General features: G+C 36.8%; 1 protein-coding gene across 4 annotated transcripts in view; it reads right to left on the bottom strand.

Annotated features, from left to right (window-relative positions):
* The window catches only part of ASTN1 (astrotactin 1), a 508,763-nt gene that overhangs the window by 133,341 nt on the left and 362,381 nt on the right, over positions 1 to 13,041 (bottom strand). The window lies entirely within an intron of this gene.

Genomic DNA, 13,041 nt, shown 5'->3' with positions numbered 1-13,041 from the left:
CCTCCTTAGTAGTTGAGATTATAGATGTGTGCCAACTGGCTCAGCCTCATGTGTCCCCCCACCATTTTTGGTAATATAAAGGAGCATCTCATTATTTCCTGGTATAGTGGAAAGAGTGTTGGCTTTGGAATCTGATTACCTGTGTTCAAAATCTGACTTACTATCTGTGTATTCTTGGGCAAGTCACAACCTCTCTGAACCTCAAGCTCTTCCTCAAAATGAATGAGAGAGTGGCCTCCAATGTTTCTTACTAGCTCTAAAGCTCCTTCAAAGCATTTACTCTTTCATTTTTGGGTTTTTTTTTTCTGTTTTTATCCCTGGTTCTTAGCACCTAGAATAAGGACTGAATCTGTAGTTTTATTAGTATAGAGAACTTGTTCTACCAAAGCAGGCTGTTACCTACTTTTCATTTTATAGTTAGAGAATTCCAGAGAGAGATGAGTGATTAAGTAAGTGACTTGTCCAGGGTGATATAGCAGTTATGAATCAGAGGTGGGACTTGAATCCACTTCTTCCCACCTTCAAGATCATCTCTCTATTTCCTGCTCTATGCCTTCTGTGCTGCTTGGTACTGAGTAATCACTTAAAATACTTCTTCCCTTTCTTGCTTTCTTCATCTTTCCCTTTTTCCTTCCCTTCCTTCCTTTCTTTCTTCCTAACTTTCTTCCTTTTTTCTTTCCTTTTTCTCTCTCTCCTTCTCTTCACTGATATTCCTGCCTTCTTTCTTTCCTCCCTCCTTACTTTTTTATTTTTCCCTTCCTCCCTCTCTCTTCCCCTCTTTTATCTCCTTCCTTCCTTCCTTTCTTTCTTCCTTCCTTCTTTCCTTCCTTCCTTCCTTCCCTTTTCTTTTCCTTCCTTCCCTTCTCTTCCTTCCTTTCTTCCTTCCCTTTTTCTGATAATCTAGAAAACAGAGGAAGTCTTTGAATCCTTTTATCTCTTTAAATTGGAGATTAGCCTATTAATATTTTGTGTCCAAATTGCAGTTACTTAGCCAAGGTTGAAAGACAGACACTATAGATCCTGTGAAGGGCACTCCAAAATTCTTTCTGCCTGGTATGCCTACTAACATATAGAACTTGGATCCCCAGGCACTTTTCTTTTCCTTTTTTTTTCTTTTTTTTTTCTTTTCTTTTTTTTTTTTTTTGCATTAGCACCTGTGGTGGGCAAGTCTCTTGGCAAACTGCCTACTAGCTACACATTTTCAGATCACTAGCGCTATACTGCTGGGGGCTCAAAGAAAAGCTTTAGTTATTTATCTCAGTCTTCCTGCCTTTTCTCCTGAGATAAGGCTAGCTTGTTCAACTGTCTTTGCTTGGCAATTAAAAGTTCCTGACAAAAGCCCAATGCAAACAACAGTTGCTGTAGATGAGAAGTTATCTGGCTGAATGCAATTACCAACCACTTCACACCTTCCTCCTCTTCTATCCTCCCCATGATCAGTTTTTGGAAGCCTTTCCCTACATCCTTGCTTCTCTCCTAGTCCTTGTTTCCCCTTCCCACTGAGGGTAGGAAACAACGACTTAAACAGCAGCTGGAGGGATTTGGAACAGAAATTACAGGGAAATTATTTTTAATAGGAAAATTCTTTGAAGTCTATTCCGAAAGAGCTTGTTGCCAGGGGAGGTGAAGGAAAATTGAAGGAATTGTGGATGTTCAGTCTTCAGAAGGGAGACTTGGAAGAGAGTGAAGAAGGAATGAAAGCTGAGTTCAATAAGGAAAATTTTCTGAACAATTAGAGCTAATTACAAATAATTTGGATTTGCAGTAATAGCCCCTACCCTGCACTTTTGACACTGGAAAACTTTGAACAAAATCTTGATGATCCTTTGTGTGACTTAGAGGTTTCAGCCATCCCTTCCAGTTCTGAGATGTGATGATTCTGAATCATTTTCTAGCAATGAACACTGCCTAAGAAAGTTCAAGTAAAGTCCTATCTGAAAACTCATGGGATGGTTGTAGCTAGGTGGTACAGTTGATAGAGAATGGGACGTGGAATCAATAAGATCTGAATTTTAATTCTGTTGCAAACATTGCTAGCTCTGTGATCCTTAAATCCTCTCAGTCTCAGTTTCTTTTCTTTCTTTTTCTTTTTCTTTTTCTTTTTTTGTTTTTTTTTTTTTTGTAAAAATGGGGGATATAATCATAGTCACTTCACAGTGTTTGTGTGAATATCAAATAATAAGAGATATAAAGCATTTTGAAAATGCTCTGCCAATGTTATAGATGAGTATTGCTTTAATGTCCTCTTGAGCTGATGCTATAGCTATGACAGTGAAATTCTGGGATCTCCCTTTTAGTTGCATTTCATAATGGCCTCAAATACCAAGTATGGAGAAAACAATTGTGGAAAATCTGTGTTCTCTGAAAATTAATCTGTTTCTTTTCTTAAAAATTTGGCAAGACTGTCTTCAGAAATATCACAAGAAAGAAGTTGTGGGAGACCCGGAAATGCCTTCCCAAACTCAAGCTTCTGCTCTACCTACCAACAATTATTATTGTTGCAGGTTATGGCAGCCTCTCCCAGAGCCCTGCACACCACTTTCCAGTATTTATTTCAAAGCAATGAGCTCTCTGCTCAAGGGTAAGCACTTACCAGAGAAGCCTGCAAACACACACACACACACACACACACACCCTTATGTAGAATGGAATTTATGGAGGTCAATAATTTCATAGCCTGACAGCCCTCTCCCTCCATCTTCAACAACTCATTCTCTTTCACTCCACTATGTACAATCCATTGCCAGGTTCTTTCTATTCTACCTTTGAAACACTTCTCATATTTGCTCCCTTCTCTGCTCAGTCACTGCCACCCTGTAGTGCAGACCTTTCTTATCTCATGCCTAAACTGCTGAAATAATCCTGTGGTTGGCTTTCATGCCTCGAGTCTTCTGGTCCTGCGCTAGTCTATCCTTAACTCAATTGTCAAATTGATTTTCCTAAAGCACAAGTCTGACTATGTTACCTCACATCCAATCAACTTTAGTGGCTGCCAATTATCTCCTGGATCAAAGATAAAATTCTCTGGTTGGCTTTTAGAGCCCTTCATAACCTAATTTCTTCCCACCTTTTAAGAGTTCATGTTTTTTAAAAAACCAGGGACTCTGGCTTCCCTTTTTGTTTCTTATGCTAGATATTCCCATCTCCACACCCATATTCTATTTTTTCAATGACTTTTCCCCTATGCCAGGAATATTCTTCTTCCTTTTATCTGCCTTCTGACTTCCCTAGGTTCTTTCATGTCTTAGGTAAAACCTCATAAGAAACCTTTTCTGATCCTCCTTAATCATAATGCTTTTTCTCTAAGATTATCTCCAATTTGTTCTCATCTCACTGTCTCTCTGTGTCTCTGTCTGTCTCTGTCTCTGTGTCTCTTTCTTTGTCTCAGTCTCTCTCACTGTCTCTGTCTCTCTCTGTTTCTGTCTCTCTCTCTTGTGTGTGTGTGTGTGTGTGTGTGTGTGTGTGTGTCTGTCTTTCTCTTCCTCTCCATCTCTCTTTCCTTTCTCCTCTCTATCGCTGTTTTTCTTTCTTCTATTTCTTTCTGTCTTTGTCCCCTCTCTCTTTCTCTTTATCACTCTCCCTTCTTCCTCTCTCTCTTTCCTGTCTTTTTCTTTCTGTCTCTCTCTCTTCCTCTCTCTGTCTCTCTCTTTCTCTATCTTGCTCTCCTTCTCTGTCTCTCTCTCCCTCCCTTCATCTCTCTCTTTCTCCTTCTCTGTCTCTTCCATGTTGTTTCCCTGCCTTTCTGTTGTTCCCTCCTTCTCTGTCTCTCTCTATTTCCCTCTATTTCTCTCTCTTTATCTATCTCTCCATCCCCCCTTATGCACACACACACACACACACACACACACACACACACTGTATTGTTTACATCTTGTCTTCTCCATTAGATTTATGTTCCTTATGCCCTTTATATTCCCACCACTTGGTGGAGAGCCTGGCTCATAACTGGTGCTAAATAAATACTTATTGATTTGATTTGTTCTTCTCATAATGATTTCTAGGGACATAAATATAGAATCTCGTTCTAAAATAAGGTTCCTTAACCTTTGGTGTCATGAACTACTTTTGCAAGTGGTGAAACTTAAGTTAGGTGGTTCAGTAGATAGAGTGTTTACCCTGGATTCAACAAAACTCATCTTTTCTGAGTTCAAGTCTGATTTCAGACACTTACTAATTTTGTGGCCCTAGACAAGTCATTTGATCTTCTTTGCCTCAGTTTCATCATCTGTAAAATAAGCTGGAGGAGGAAATGCTAAACCACTCCAGTACCTTTGCAAAGAAAACCTATAGATCATCATGAAATGTTGGAGATAATCAAAATGACTCCAATAATGATGTGTTCCCTCTGTCAAAGCATTTTTTAATGTATTATAAAAGATTACAAAGGAAATCAAAGATTAGTGAAATTAAAGATGTAATGTATTCTATCAAAATCTCCTTCAAATTTATCCACTGACTCAAATCTATCTACAGGTTAAGAACCTCAGTTTTAAAGCAAGTTAATAAGGCTACAATAGTTTGGATACTCCTGAAGAGCTGACTTTTACTAGTAAAAGAGGTTTTTGTGCAGTAATTTAATTTAGGTTCCTGGCACAAGGTATGGGGACAGCGATAGTTGCTGGTACACAAACTCTTTGGATAAGGGATGAGATTGTCCTCATTTTTATAGGATCTTTGGGACTGGAAACAATCAAGGCCAGATTAGAACTTCCAGGATAGCGCTTCTTTAAAATCACAGCCAATCTTTTCAGCTTCTCTCCACGTTAGAGCCAGAAGAAGATCATTAATAGGAAAGGGTTTGACCAGCTTCTAGACATTGGTATCCCAGTCAGGGTCCAAGGACAACAATATGGAAAAGTACCTCTCTTCATGCTACACAAATCCTTCAAATCAGCTCTGGGCCAATCCTATTAAGAAAAGGCAGCCTGCCCTGGACTGTCACCAAAGAAAGAAAAGAGAAAATTCAAGCCACAGTGAAGAGGTAATGCTATGAATCTGTACTGGAGCCATGGGCAAGGTTTATGAGTGAACTTCTGTGACAAAGGCAGGTGCTACTGTAAGGAGCCAGAAGAGCTGTGGGCTGCATGCCCAGAGAGATTAAAAATCACAGAGAAGGTAAGTTAAAAAATGCCCAGATTTGATGGGTCTTGGTAGAGTGTGAGGAGTGGGGTAGAAACAGATCAGTTTATTAAAGAAGTCTCCAAGTACTGCCTTTTTTGAGTAAATTTAAGTGAACTCCAGTCCTATGGGAGTCTAAAGCCAATCATTGTTCCTCACCATGTCTGCAAGCATGTTGATGCCCCAGGGTTGTTTAATTATTCATCAGGTCAGACTTCTGTACCTTTTCGTCTCTCACAAAGAAAGCAAAACAAGAGAGACAGGAAAAAGCAAGACAGGGTATAGAGAAGCAAAAAGATAGGACAGAGAGAAAACAATGGGAAAATAGTAGATTGGATAAAGTGAAAAAGTCATGAAATTGTACGGAATTTGAGTTCATCAGAGTTATTTGTACATACCTGGCATATGTTGTAATTCTCATGAAAGACTTTTCCTTCAAGTACTTCATATTCTATATGGTAGGGATAGTGGTGGTAAAGGATAGATACATAAATACAGGGTGACATAAAGCAAAATTTAAGTATTAACAACTATGAGGGATCAGAAAAATTCCTGAAGTAGCTACTGTCTCAATGAATAGAATGATGGATCGGGAATAAATCTGGGATCAAATCTGACCTCAAACACTTAACTAACTTTATGTCCTGGCCAAGTAAAAAAAAAATTGCTATTTTCCTCAGTTTCTTCAACTGTAAAATAGTGATAAAAGCACCTACCTCCCAAGTTTATCATGACAATCAAATGAGATATATGTAAAACTGCTTACACAATGCCTAGCACAGAGTAGGTCCCATATAAATGTTTATTCTTTTGTCTTTCCACAAGAGGTTTTTTTAATGGAAATTCCAAGGAGAATACATTTTCCAAATATTAGAAATGAGGAGCGAACACATACCAGGCATGGAATGCAAGAATGTATATGGCAAGTAGAATTATGGAATGGTTGCTAATCCACTTTGTCTAGAGCACAGAGTGTATGAGGGAAGGGAAATCAAAATTATGCTGTTAAGGTAGATTATAGAGGGCTTTAGGGGTCAGAAGAATAAGCTTATATTTTATCCTTGAAGTGACAGGGAGACTCTGAAGGTTTTTGAACAAAGGAGGAACATGGTGAGATCTGAGTCTCAGGAAGATTATTTTGGCAGCTCATGTGTATGTGGATGATAGATTAGAGGGGAAGAGAATAGAGTGGAAATAGAGAGATGGATTAGGAGCTTAAAACAAGAGTTCTGCTGAAAAATAATGACTATCTGGACTTGTTTGGTATCTATGGAAATAAGGGGATCAGAATTAGCAAATGTTTAGTTATAGGAGGTGAAGGACAAGGAAAGGTTATGGGGAAATCCAAGAATTCACATCTGGGTTACTAAGAGGATTCAAGAAACCTTGATAGAAATTGGGAAGTTTAGAGGAGGAGAGGGCTTAGGGAGGAACATTTGTTGTTGTAGTAGATTCATTTTTTCAGTCATATCTGACTCTTTGGGACTTTTCTTGGCAAAGATAATGGAACAGTTTACCATTTTCTCCAGGTAATTTTACAAATGAAAGAGCTAAGCCAAAACAGGGTTAAATGACTTGCCCAGGATCACATAATTCCTAAATTTCTGAGGTTGGATTTAAACTGAGGTATTCCTGACTCCAGGCCCAGTGCTCTATACATTGCACCATCTAGCTTCCCTAGGAAGAAGATCACATTCTGTTTTGAATATATTGAATTGAAGATGCTAATGGAACACTGAAATAGAGATGTTCAGAAGCTAGTTAGCAATATGAAATAGAAGTCTTGGCAAAAGATTAAGAATGAATACACACACAAGTACAATACCTATATAAAAAAATCTATATAGATATCTATTCATTTTTCCTATTTACCTAGAAGGTGTCCAAAAAAGTCTTTAAAATATGGTAAGATTTTTTGAATAATCTGTATATTCATTTTTTTTACTCATGCACACTCTGTGTACACATGCATGTGTACATGTACATCAATAGGCAATCATGTCACTAGTCTTATTTGAAAATCAAATTTTCCCTAATAGTCATTAACAATAAATAGACACTTTTGTACACACAAATGTAAATGTATGTGCTTGACATATTTTCATCTATGGAGGCATGAAAATCAAGTCAAGATATTACAAGGGATAAACAAAATGGAATACAACACAAAAAGAAGAGAGTCCAAGACAGAACTTTTCAGATTTCAAACAGATTTCAGACTTAGGATGTATGGATAATGCACCAGCTTAGCAGACTGAGAAAGAACTGTTATAATTGGAACCAATGTGAAAAGAAACCAAATCGTCCAAAGTCATGGGACAATGGATGATCAATAAATAAAGTCAAAAACTGAATGGAGGCAAAGGGGGCTAAATAATGAGGGAAAAAAAGCTATTGGATTGGTCAGTAGAGATGATTGATTATTAATTGGAGGATTTTGAGGAGAGTAGTTTTAATGGAATATGGGGTCAGAAGACCATGAAGGATAGAGGAATAAGTGTTAGGTAAGAAAATAGCATTTTTAGGGGACTTTAGAAGCTTGTCTGGGAAAAGGAAGAGCAAGGGTAATAGTTTGAAGGAAATCAATTGCAGAATGGCTAAATAAGTTATGGTATATGAATCTAATGTAGTATTATGGCTCTACAAGAAATGATGAGCAGGCTGATTTCAGAAAAGCCTGGAGAGACTTAATATGAACTGATGAGGAATGAAGTGAGCAGAACCAAGAGAACATCATGCATAATAACAACACGATTATGTGTTGATCAATTGTGATTGACTTGGCTCTTTTCAACAATGAGGTATTTCAAGGCATTTTCAATAGACTTGGAATGAAAAATACTGTTCATCCAGAGTGAGAACTATAAAGGCTGAATGTGGATCAAAAGATAGTATTTTCACCTTTTTTTGATGTTTGTTTCTTTGCTTTTTTTCCCTTTCTTAATTTTTTTCTTTTTCATCTGATTTTTCTTGCACAACATGAATATAGAAGTATATTGAAAAGAATTGCATATGTTTAACCTCTATCAGATTTCTTGCTATCTTAGAATAGGGAAAGAGGGAGAGAGGAGAAAATTACGTAATCTAAGGTTTTACAAAGGTGAATGTTAAAAACTATCTTTGCTTGTATTTGGGGAAATTCTATTAAAAATAAATAAGTGCAATGGAATAAATTTTTTTTTTAGGTCTCCTACAGTTCTATATCCATAATTAGCCATGATCAACTCCAAGTCCAACATTTTCCACTACATTGTAACTGATTCTAACCATGTTAGAAGTACAGTTGGCAACAGGTCATTATAAAGAAATGCCATGAAGATATACTGGACTACAATGAAAAACAAGCCTTTGCCTTTCAATAAATAGAACAATAATGAGTAATTTGAAATAATTGGAGCAAACAAGTCTAGGAACTGAAAAGAGTAATACCTTTTAAAAATAATAATAGCTTTTTATTTTTCAAAATACATGCAAAGATAATTTTCAATATTTACCCTTGCAGAATCTTGTGTTCCAATTTTTTCTCCTTTCCTCCCTCCCACTCTTCCCTAGACAGCAAGTAATCCACTATAAATTAAACATGTACAATCTTTCTAAACATATTTCCACATTTATCATGCTGAATAAGAAAAAAATAGATGAAAATGGGAAAATGAGGAAAAAATATACAAGCAACAACAATAAAAAAAGGTTAAAATACTATATTGCCATCCACATTCATTCTCCACAGTCTTCTTTCTGGATGGTTCTTTCCATCACAAGTCTATTGGAATTGGCCTGAATCAACTCATTGTTGAAAAGAGCCAATCCATCACAGGTGATTATAACATAATCTTCTTGTTGTGTACAATGTTCTCTTGGTTTTACCCATTTCACTTAGCATCAGTTCATGTAAGTCTCTTCAGACCTTTCTTAAATTAACCTCTTGATTGTTTCTCACAGAAGAATAAAATTCCATTACATTCACATACCATAACTTATTCAACCATTTCCTAACTGATGGACATCCACAAAATTTCAAGTTCCTTGCCACTACAAAAAGGGCTGCTATAAACATTCTTGCACATGTGGGTCTAGAATAAAGTTTAACTCGACGTTAAGTATTTGAGAGGCCTATGTATGTTTGTAACAAATAGGAAGAGGACTAGTAGATAAGGAAAGATGGAATATAATAGAGGGAAGAGGTGCTTAATGCATCAAACCCTAGAGTAAATGGGGAATGGAGTAGAAATGGAATCGAAGGCATTAGTAAAGGCTTTGCTCTTGAGGAAGAAAGAGGCCTCTATTTCTTTGGAAACTTAAAAAGGAGAAGAGGACAATGAAGATGTAGAAGGTTTTAAAATAAGAAAAAAAAAGTGCATGAATGTCTTAATAGCTAGTTCTAATTTTTCACTAAAGAAAAACAGGATAGTTACAGAAAAATGGGAGACATTGGGGGCTTTAGAAGAGTAGATCTAATTTACAACAACCTATAGAAAAAGTATAATACATAGTGAATGAAGTGATGATGAATATAATGATGATGATGATGATAATTTATACAGTAAATTCTTTCAGGTTTACAAAGTGCTTTGCAAATATACTTTCATTTTATCTTCACAACAACCTTGGAAGATAAGAGCTCTTATTAATCTCCAATTTAGAGCTGAGGAAACTGAAGCAGACAGAGGTTAAATGACTTGATGAGGGTCACACGGTTAATAAGTATCTGAAGATGGAATTAACCTCAGACATTCCTGTTCTTAAAACCAGTGCTCTATAGACTATAGTATTATAAAATGATCGCTGTCCAGCAATGTAAACTCAATTGAGCTTAAATAATATAAATTTATTGTGGACTTAGTCATTCCAGTTACATGACTTCCTCCATTGATATTTGCCATGTGAAGAAGATCATGATTGAGTATGATACCGAGCTATTAACCAAAGATGTTGCCAAGGGGAGTATTTAAAAACTTCAACATAAATAAGAAAATTTAGGAGTAAGAAAAGTTTAAGGAGAAAGATAATAAATTCTACTTTTAATTTTGGCAAAGCATAACTAGGAAACTAACTAGGAAAATAAGCTAGAGAAATCAAGAATAAATAATATCTACAATTGAATTGTTCAACTACAGTTTTAACTTTGATGGATGGAAAATGAGACCATAGCAGAGGTGAGGGACTAGGAGAACAGAGAGAACTGAGGAACTTGAGAGCACAGTATAGATAACAAATTGGTTCAACATTGTTATATAGAAACAAGTGAAACAGTCTATGTAAACTTCAGAGCTCAAAATCATGAAGGTGCTATACTATAGTTTAAGGTCTAAGATATGCATATGCAGAAGATGCAATGTGCTAGGTATATAGAGAAATTCTAGAAGTGTCAGTGGGGAGCAAGAAGTAGGTAAGTTCCTTTTTCTGGGTTCATTACATGATGTGACATGAGAGAAGAAACAATCAATTCTAGAGGATATATCTTTTATAGTGATTCTAGAAACATTAGCAATGTTATTGTTTGTGTTTTGTTCTGGAAGAAGACCATAACATTAGGGAAGTGATGCCATGACATGCAAATGAGTTGGATTTAAATGAGAGTGGGCTGTGCAAAGTCACCAACCTCACTTTCTCCTCCAGAGCCATCTGGGTCCAGAATTGGACAAGGAAGGAAGTGTGAAGAGAGGTGGTGAGAGAGAGGCTTCTTTTCTCAGCAGACAGTAACTAAGAAGCAAGGAGATGGAAGATTGCCACTGTGGGAGAGAAGACCAAGCTGCCTAGAGCCTGTACTCTCCAAAGTTCTGAAATGACTGTGAGTGGTCAAAGTTGGATATCAAGTTTGTAGGCTTCTAAGGTTTATAATGTCAGCGAGACAGTATAGAAGTAGAAAGGGGATTGAACTTAGAGGCATAAAATTGGAATTTTATTGATATTCTCTAATTCGCCACCAGCATACCCTTGGCCAATCTTTTAAACTCTCTGAGTCCCAGTTTCTGAATTTGTACAATGAAAGGACTTAGATTAGACCAGGTGTTCTTAACTGTTTTCTATTATTTTATTTTTGTTTTTGTTTGTTGTTTGTTTTGGACATGAAGTCTTTTGGCAATCTTATGAAGTCTATGTACCTTTTCTCAGGGCAATGCTTAAAAACATAAAAATTGCACATCACCACATAAGAGCTCTATCATCTATCTATCTATCTATCTATCTGTCATTTTTTTTAAGTTTATAGATCTCAGTTTAGCAATCCTGGACTTACTGATCTCTAAATTTCTTTCCAGCTCTCAATCTCTATTTTTATATTCCTATACAGGCTGTGACCTGGGGTTAGAGGTAATAGGAAGTTGGGGATGAGTATTTGGAGCTGAGAATATCTAGTGGTCAGATCCCCATTGCTGGACTGATAAGACATTTTGCACATTCAAAAAGCATCCATTCAATATTCTCTGAGTCCTCAGAAACATTGGTCCTTCAATACTCCTGACTCCCAGGAGTCCAGAGTTGCTAATGGTTCTAAATTCTTAGCATTGGTAGATTTACTCTGTATATTCAATCCAACAGAGCTAGACTGTACTCTCATATAGCATCAAGATAAGTGGAAAAGAGTTACTTGAAATATGAAATGTGCCTGAGACTCCCAGGCTCTGGTAGCGTTGGAAATTATCTTCTATAGCAGAGGGTCATAGATCTAGAACTGGGAGGGACCTTGGAGGTTATCTAGTACAACATTCTACAATCCTTCATTCTATAAATGAGGAAACTTCTGTTTCATGGAGGCTAAATAATTTGCACATAGTCATACTTATATTATGTATAAAATCTCTAGTCCTGAGGAACCCATGGTCAATATATCACAATAGAATTAACAAACATATATTAAGCATCCACTATATGCCAGGTTCTAGGGTCAAAAAGGCAAAATGAAACTGTCCCTAAGTTCAAGGAGATTATTATTTTAGGGAGAAAATATCATTTACTATCACCACCACAACCACCACTACTATTACTTATTTAATGCTTTAAGGTTTCCAAAACATTTTCCTTATGTAGCACTTTTCTTGCTACTTCCCAGAAGTTGCTGGATGCTTTTGCCAGATTCTAGAAATACCCTATGGGTAACTCTTAACACTCATAAATTCATAAGCTCCAGTGGTGTGTTTACCATTAGCAACAAGATTGTAAACACAATTAGCTCTTAGTAAAAGCATTTGCTAAGCTGGTAAAGGAAACACAGAAACTATAAAATATTCCTCCCCTAAGCCTAGAGCACAGTATTCTCAAAATACAGCACTTACAACAAGAGCAAGCACAAACTTAGAACACAATGTTAGTGAGACACACTTTATGGAAAATATGTGGCAAGGCAACACACACCTCAGCCAACAGGCTTTGATGAGTTTTTTTTTTTTTTTTAATTCCATATGAAATCATCAAGAAGCTATATCCTGGGTATGAGTGGTTAAGCTAAATTCCCAAGGTCTGCTTTATCCCACAATATGATTTTCACTTGCCAAAAGCCAACTGACCCCCTTCTCTGCTTCCAGAGGTTCCTCTATTGAATATCACTTCTTCACTGGAGGATTTGTGTCCGTGAATACATTAACTGCTCTAAGGCGATACATCTTACAGGGGTGGAGAGAAGAGAAATACTCTCTGCATTTCCTAATGAAGTATCTAACTTCCTACACTGAGTGTCAAATGTCAAAGCAGAGAAATTGTGTCTCAAGGCTTGTTCCTATATGGAATATTTGTTAATACTCATTGCTTATATTAGTGCTGGAAACTGAGTCTAGAGACTAGTTTTTGTTGTTGTTATTTATTTAACTTTGCAGAAGAGCAACAGGAGTTACATGTTAAAAGGAAGGAAAGAAAGAGTGTAACTGGAGCAAAAAATAGGGAATGCAGACTCAAAGATAACAAGAAGCTAGGGAGTGGGGCAGAATA

The sequence above is a fragment of the Antechinus flavipes genome, chromosome 4 (genome assembly GCF_016432865.1).
Source record: "Antechinus flavipes isolate AdamAnt ecotype Samford, QLD, Australia chromosome 4, AdamAnt_v2, whole genome shotgun sequence".
NCBI lineage: Eukaryota > Metazoa > Chordata > Mammalia > Dasyuromorphia > Dasyuridae > Antechinus > Antechinus flavipes.
The sequence above is the reverse complement of the archived record's forward strand: the minus strand, read 5'-3'. Positions and strand labels throughout refer to the sequence as shown.